This window comes from Penaeus monodon, unplaced genomic scaffold, assembly GCF_015228065.2.
Source record: "Penaeus monodon isolate SGIC_2016 unplaced genomic scaffold, NSTDA_Pmon_1 PmonScaffold_18846, whole genome shotgun sequence".
NCBI classification, from domain to species: Eukaryota; Metazoa; Arthropoda; class Malacostraca; order Decapoda; family Penaeidae; genus Penaeus; species Penaeus monodon.
The window spans coordinates 1-6,822 of NW_023648423.1; the positions used below are offsets into that span (position 1 = coordinate 1).

Here is a 6,822-nt window from a genome sequence, read left to right on the forward strand (position 1 = left end):
ATCCCCTCCTGGCCTCAGCCATTTTTTTTCATAATGGCATATTCCATCACCCTAGCCCAAATGTGAGTATATATATTTTATTTTATGAATATTGCATTTGTTTGTGCAGTCAAAATGTTAAGTTTTTCCCCCAGAAAGAGTAATATTTTACTTATGCAAAAGTTCCAGGATTTTTTGGTATTAACATGGGAAAATAAATTATTATTATTTGGGGGGGGCGGCATTTCCAAACCTTTACGGCTTAGCTTTTATTCTGCTGCTGTACCACCTGTAGTTGTCCTGGCTTTGATGCAGTTAGATTGATAAAATAGGAGACATTCATGTTAATGCAAAGCTTCTTAAGTTTGTTTTCATGATAATCCTTGCTTTTTTATACGATATATGACAGGATAATCACCTGGTCACTAATATATTTATTCCATTGTCATTGAAAAACTTTCAATCTGTCAGTGATTGAGGCAAGGACACCATCACACAAGAAATTATTATATTTCAGTCATGAATTCCCTAAGTTAATAGCAAATGTTTCTTCAGTAAATTAATGAAATACCTTCCTTTTCCATAAGGTAACTTGGAAAAAAGTACATTCCCACCTGAAACCATCACTGTCTGAAAACTGGACTGTCCTAGCCATGTACTTAGGATTGTAGTGTGATGCATTGGACAAACTCTGGGCTATTGCACAAACTGAATTCCCCTCACTAACTTGAAAGTGCTTCATTACTAAACTTCATTCTTTTTCAGCTGTGTGGTACTCAGCAATGTTAAAGTTGTTTCTTTTTCATAGTTCTGGAGAGGGTCTGGATATTTTGTTCTTTTATGTAGATACCTATATGATAAATTTAAACATTTATCCTATGCAGATGCATCTTGTTGACCTATGTGAAATCTTCCTTGAAATGTGTTTTCTCAGTGGTACTTCCCCTGTGTTTTCTCCTGTATTGTTGGCTTGTTTCAACCCATTTTACTAATCTAAATTGGAGTTAAAAGTTCTCAAACTAACAATACAAATTAAAAAATAGACAGATGAGACAGTCTTTTAATCATTCTTCTATGAGAGCCATTGCTCATTAGTGCAAACCAAAGTGTTGGCTGGTAGCCATGCTGGGGTCTTGTCATACACATCAAAATCTCTGCCCTCAGTGTTGCCTGACTTCACTGGTAGAGTGCTTTTCTTAGATATGGTGTAAACCATTTTATGTGTTGTATATGTAAACATTTATTGCAGTTTCTGCACATTCCATTAAAATTACCAGATATGTTTTAAATTTATTCTGTAAAGAAGAGTAAAGGTGTCATCCATACTAAGTCCAGTCACCCCAAAATAAACAAGACCTGGACCAGTTTGATGTTCTGATCAAATCCAAATAACAATTAATTGTTTGAGACATTTCACTTGGCAGGTATCACCAGTTCGAAAAATGTCTCACTGACTGGAAGGAGCTGTGGGTGGATGATGCTTATTGGCATTCCTCTTTGCTGTGATCCTCCTGGTGATTATGATCCTCTGGCGGCCATCCAACAACAACCAGGTGAGTTACATGGTGTGCAAGGTGGAATTGATAAGGCGGAAGTGTACCTGACATGAGGGGTTTAACAATTATAGTGCTATGGTTTTAAGCACATATATCCATGTAAGTGAGTGTAATTTGATTATAAAGGAGGAGTGAAGGGAAGAAGAGTAAGAAGTAAAGATGATGGAGAAGGAAGGAGAGGAGGTAGAAGAAAAATTAACAGAAAAGTCGAAGTATTAATCCTTTTTCTTTATTTTCAGCGCTTTGCCTTCTCACCCCTTTTTAGACGATGGATCAGATGCCGATGATGAAGAGGAGGCTGAGAGCTGATGGCTGATGTTTCTGATACAATGAAATTCCGAAATACACGTAATTCGACCTCATCATCACCTCGGGAATCACGCTCTGTGGTATGTTGAGAGAAAATTAATCACTTGTCTATTCTGCATCCATATTTGAATGTATTTCTAGATAAGTTTATCTTGGTATTGAGATTTTTATGGAAGAACAGGATTACTTTATCCTGTTGTGTGTGTTTGTGACAAAGTTTTTTTCCTGTGATTGTGTGATCATAATGTGATTTTCAACTTGCAGGAAGATGATTTGAAGTGGGTTGAGGAAAATATCCCATCATCTATTGCTGATAGGTGAGCTTTTAGATTTTTTTTCTTATTTTTTTCATATGTATTTTATGGATAAATGATGTGTATGGAGATTACTTACAAGAGAAAATTTAATGATAATATTTTTCTGTTTTTTTTATTCAGTGCTCTTCCCATTCTGGACTCAGATGAGTAATAGAAATTTGTAATAAACATGCATTTTACCTATGTACATTATTAAAGTTAGTTTGGTTGTTCTGGTGCAACAAGCCTATAGTCATAGCTCTTCTAATTTTGTCATAATTATATATATTTAGGATGTAGCTAATTTTTCTTCATCTTTCAGGAAATTGTTACCTCAAAGTTTGAAATTTCAAAGATGCAGTAAGGTCTCTGAAGAAACTTCTGTGACATCACAGGTCCATTCCATTACCCAGTGGCACTGATGCTGTTGGGACCCATTACATATTCTGTCTCAGAGTATAGAAACAAATGTTTCCCTCCCATTGCCCACCTTATTTCCTCTCTCCACTTGCAAGTTATTGAAAGACAGATTGTGCCTAGGTTAAGCTTAGAGTGTGAATGGAATCGTCTGAGAGAGTAAATGAATTATGTAATTACTGTAAAGTTCTCCTTATCATGTAATGCATGTTTTCATCAGCATCTGATTTAGTCATTGTGTTGAAGGCTTTTCTCTGCTCTTGCATAATTAAGCAGAGCAAGTTATCACATATTCCAGAAGCTAATGTGTGAAATATTGCCTCAAAAGCCTGGTGGTGTAAAAAGGCTTTTTTCAGAATCCATAGGAGTTTGAAAAATATCCTGTAATGACAAACCATACCTTTGGCCTCTTCATACTATCCTCTTCATGACCAAATATAGTCTTCATCTCCCTGTTATTTTTATGTTAAGCAGTGTGTAAGGTTCTATTCTTGATTCCATGCTCTTACATGCCTTATTTAGAAATAATGTAAGAAGTTTGATGTGTTAACACAACACTTTGTGTATGTAATTGGTAAGGATGAGGGTATGACATGAAAAAAAAAACACCTACTAAAACCTAAATGCTGCAGGAACTATGTTGTTGGATATCTAGGGATAGTCGGCCCACTCGTCAGTACTTGCTGTGCTGATTATCACACAGGTGATGTCTCCAGGTGTTGTCAGATTTAGCCCATTGCCACTGGGGTTGGCATGTACATATATGCCATGTTCATTATGATTTTAGTTTATTGTACATGTTTACAAATAGATGGTTCCACAAGGGCTTAGTCACAGGGAGTCAATTACTAGCCCTACCTATCTCACCTGTTTTCTCTTTTTCAAGATTTTGGAAATATTTTAAGAATTTTTATTTAATTGCTTTTAGGATTTTGATGACATTATAATAATCGTAAAATTAATAATGATAACAGTATGATGATAATGGGAAAAAATAATTTTTCCCAAAAAATCAAGGAATGGGGAAATCGGACTAGATGATAAGGCCTACTAATTGTCTTCTTGGTGACTGAGCACTTGTGGAGCTATCTGTGTGTAAACAAATTCACAAACAAAACTACAGTGGACATTATATGTATTAGCAGCACATGGGTTAAGTGTGGCTGTATTGAAATTTAGACTATCATAATATGACTGTAATTTTGTGATTTTTGTATTGGCACTAAACACTAAAATTTTAGTGTTTCATGATGTTTCTTTCTTTATTGATTTTTATAGTTTAGGCAAGAAACAAATTGTAAGTTAATGCATGGAGTCTAGGGAAGAAGCAATTTTGTCTTATTGTAAAAAGTTAGTAATGATAATGATACACATGACTATTCCACACATCAAAGCCCAACTTCTCGCAGAAAGAAAAACTATAAAAGTTTTCGCCTTTACGCTCTGAAACAGATTTGAATCAAGCGACTGTGAGATCAATTGCTATAATGAAATGTAGGTACTTGCTTTGAATACACTTGAATGCAGTACTTAAAAAGATCTGTGATAGAAATGAAGATTTGCGTTTTATCCTTTACCCTATTATAGGATAGGTGATGACTGGTTTGGCTGATACTGAAACCAGAGGAAGCAGATTTGTGTAAATACTCTTAAGAAATTGATCCAAGAATGAGAATTACTAATATTTCCCATCTCTAAGGAACTTCACCCATTGTAATTGTAGATGGTAATGTAATGAACTCTCATTTAAGCTTTAGTCTTTGTGTACAGATGTTCAAAATTTTAATATGTTCTATGTACAGACACACATACAAGTAAACACCATTCTTTCCCCTCTAGAAAAAAAATCAACAGCTTTAACACGATCGCAGATCAAGGAAAAAAACTGTTACATTAAATCCGTCAGCATCGGGTTTGATTTGGTATGATATAATGTAAAAGTAAATATGTATTATCATTTATGCTTTAAACCATGACATAATGAGCATTATGTTAGTAAGGAAGTTTTGTTTGTGTTAGTATCACGCTGTTTTTCTGAGCACGGTTTTCATCTTAACTGTCATTGTTAGGTTTGCAACATCCTTATGTGATGCAAAGCACAGTTTGGTTATCATTTTATTCACACCTTGACTGTTGTTCATATGCTAATGAGTATATAGTCTTTATAATATGTTCATGGACTGCACAAATACATACTGAATTGTTGCATATTTTCAAGTAGTTTTGAAAAGAAGACGATATGGCTTCTTTAGTTTGTGCTATTTCCTTATTTTGAGTACTTAAAATTCTAAACATTGTTAGTACTATCACTATCATTGTTGTCTTTTTGTTTCATTGGAATATTTTTCAAAAAGTACTTCCCGTAATAAGATTGTCAAGATATGTCTGGTGAGAGTTCTTTTTTATTAATGTCTAGGATATTTTGTTTACATCATATTGTTTAACAGGACAGGCTTCTGCATTAACCTTTGGCTGTATGATATTGATAGAGCTGGAGTTACTCTAAAAACTCCATTAGCAGTTTAATGCACTTGTTGGGATTTCTCTTCCAGGCATTGCTCTTTGTCCATCCTAAGACATACTGAAGCTCAGCTTATGTGTAAGTAGCTACTATGCAACTCACATTATATTAGGCTGATTACGTCTGTATGTGATGCTGTTATACCAAAAAGTCTATTGAGATTGAGAAAGAAATTTGGCCATTGATTGAAAGTGTTAATTAATTTATTTATTATTTATTTTTTTAACACAAGCAATACCATACCATAACATCTCGCATTACATTTCTAAATGATGCCAGAAGTTGTTTGCAATGTCTCCTCATGTAAACAATAGAAGCACAAAGTAGTAGAGGTTCATTAATAATCATGGTGAGAGGATTCTCTACATTGCTAATTTCCAATTAATAACTTCCAGTGACAATAAGAATATACATGCATGCCAAGATATATATATATATATATATATATATATATATATATATATATATATTATACACATATATATATATATACACATATATACATATATATTATATATACATATATACATATATACATATATACATATATATGTATATGTGTGTGTATATATATTATATATGTATATGTGTGTGTGGTGTATATATAGATATATATATATATATATATATATATTATATATATATATATATATAATATATATATATAATATATATATATATATATATATATTATAATATAATATATATATATTATATATATATATATTATATATATATATATGAATCAAGAGCCTTTTTTATCAAGTCATTGTGTCCATGTGTCTGTCTGTGTGTGTGTGTGTGTGTTATAAATCCCGTAAAAGGATGTTTGCAAGAGCTTTTTGTGTGAAGTTGTTGCAGTTGATTCTGAGTTTTCACATAGATCATTTCTTCAAATGTTTGAGAATTTTTGAATATGAGAAAAGTAATACTGTGTCTATCAATGAAAATTAAACATTATAGTGTGATGCCATTGTTGAAGTTTTCTTTTTCTTTCTCTCTTTCTTGCTTTCTTATATTTCAAAATATAATTTTTATACATACAAGAAATTTTGACCACAATTGTTAAAATTCTTACATAGTTATGCTGCCCTAACATTTGCAGGAAGTGAAGAAAGTGTGGCACTCTTTTCAATGAAGAATTTGGATTAGTTTGTTACTACAGCGTTGAATAAAATGTGTATATAGGACATTTATGAAGATTTTGGTAAGGAGACATATTTTACTTTTTTATATGGATCAACAGTTTGCTGTCAACTTTTGAAGTAGAAAACAAGATTATGTGCTAATCATATATTTCTCTTCACTCGAGATTTTGTTGTATTAATTTTATAGTTTTGCTGAGAAGTACCAGTGTATTTATGGTAACCAGTGTGTAATGAATAGATATTACTCATTACTACATGGAATTTATAGGTTTCTTCATGTGTATTTAGCATTTTCTGATTTGTGGCTATTTGAGTTCTCAAGATATATTTATTGTGTTAAGTATTCTTCATAAAGTTTGTCACCTAATTCTGCTTTTCCTTTCCCCAAAATCAACAGATCTATGTGCTGTAACTGTTACTGAACCCCATTTGGGAGGTGAAAGAGTTTTATTTGAATTAGGTATCACATTTAAAACTTTCATGTAATAGTGTGTAAGGATTAATGAGGGGCAACTCAATTGATTCTACAAGTGACAGTTTACAACAGGTGGATTTACTAATCTTTATATTTACAATATATACAATGCTATTTCTGA

At 32.6% G+C, this 6,822-nt stretch overlaps 1 pseudogene; it reads left to right on the forward strand.

Annotated features, from left to right (window-relative positions):
• Positions 1–1,477: 1,477 nt before the first annotated feature.
• Positions 1,478–2,318, forward strand: LOC119569813 (annotated as a pseudogene).
• The last annotated feature ends 4,504 nt before the right edge of the window (positions 2,319–6,822 follow it).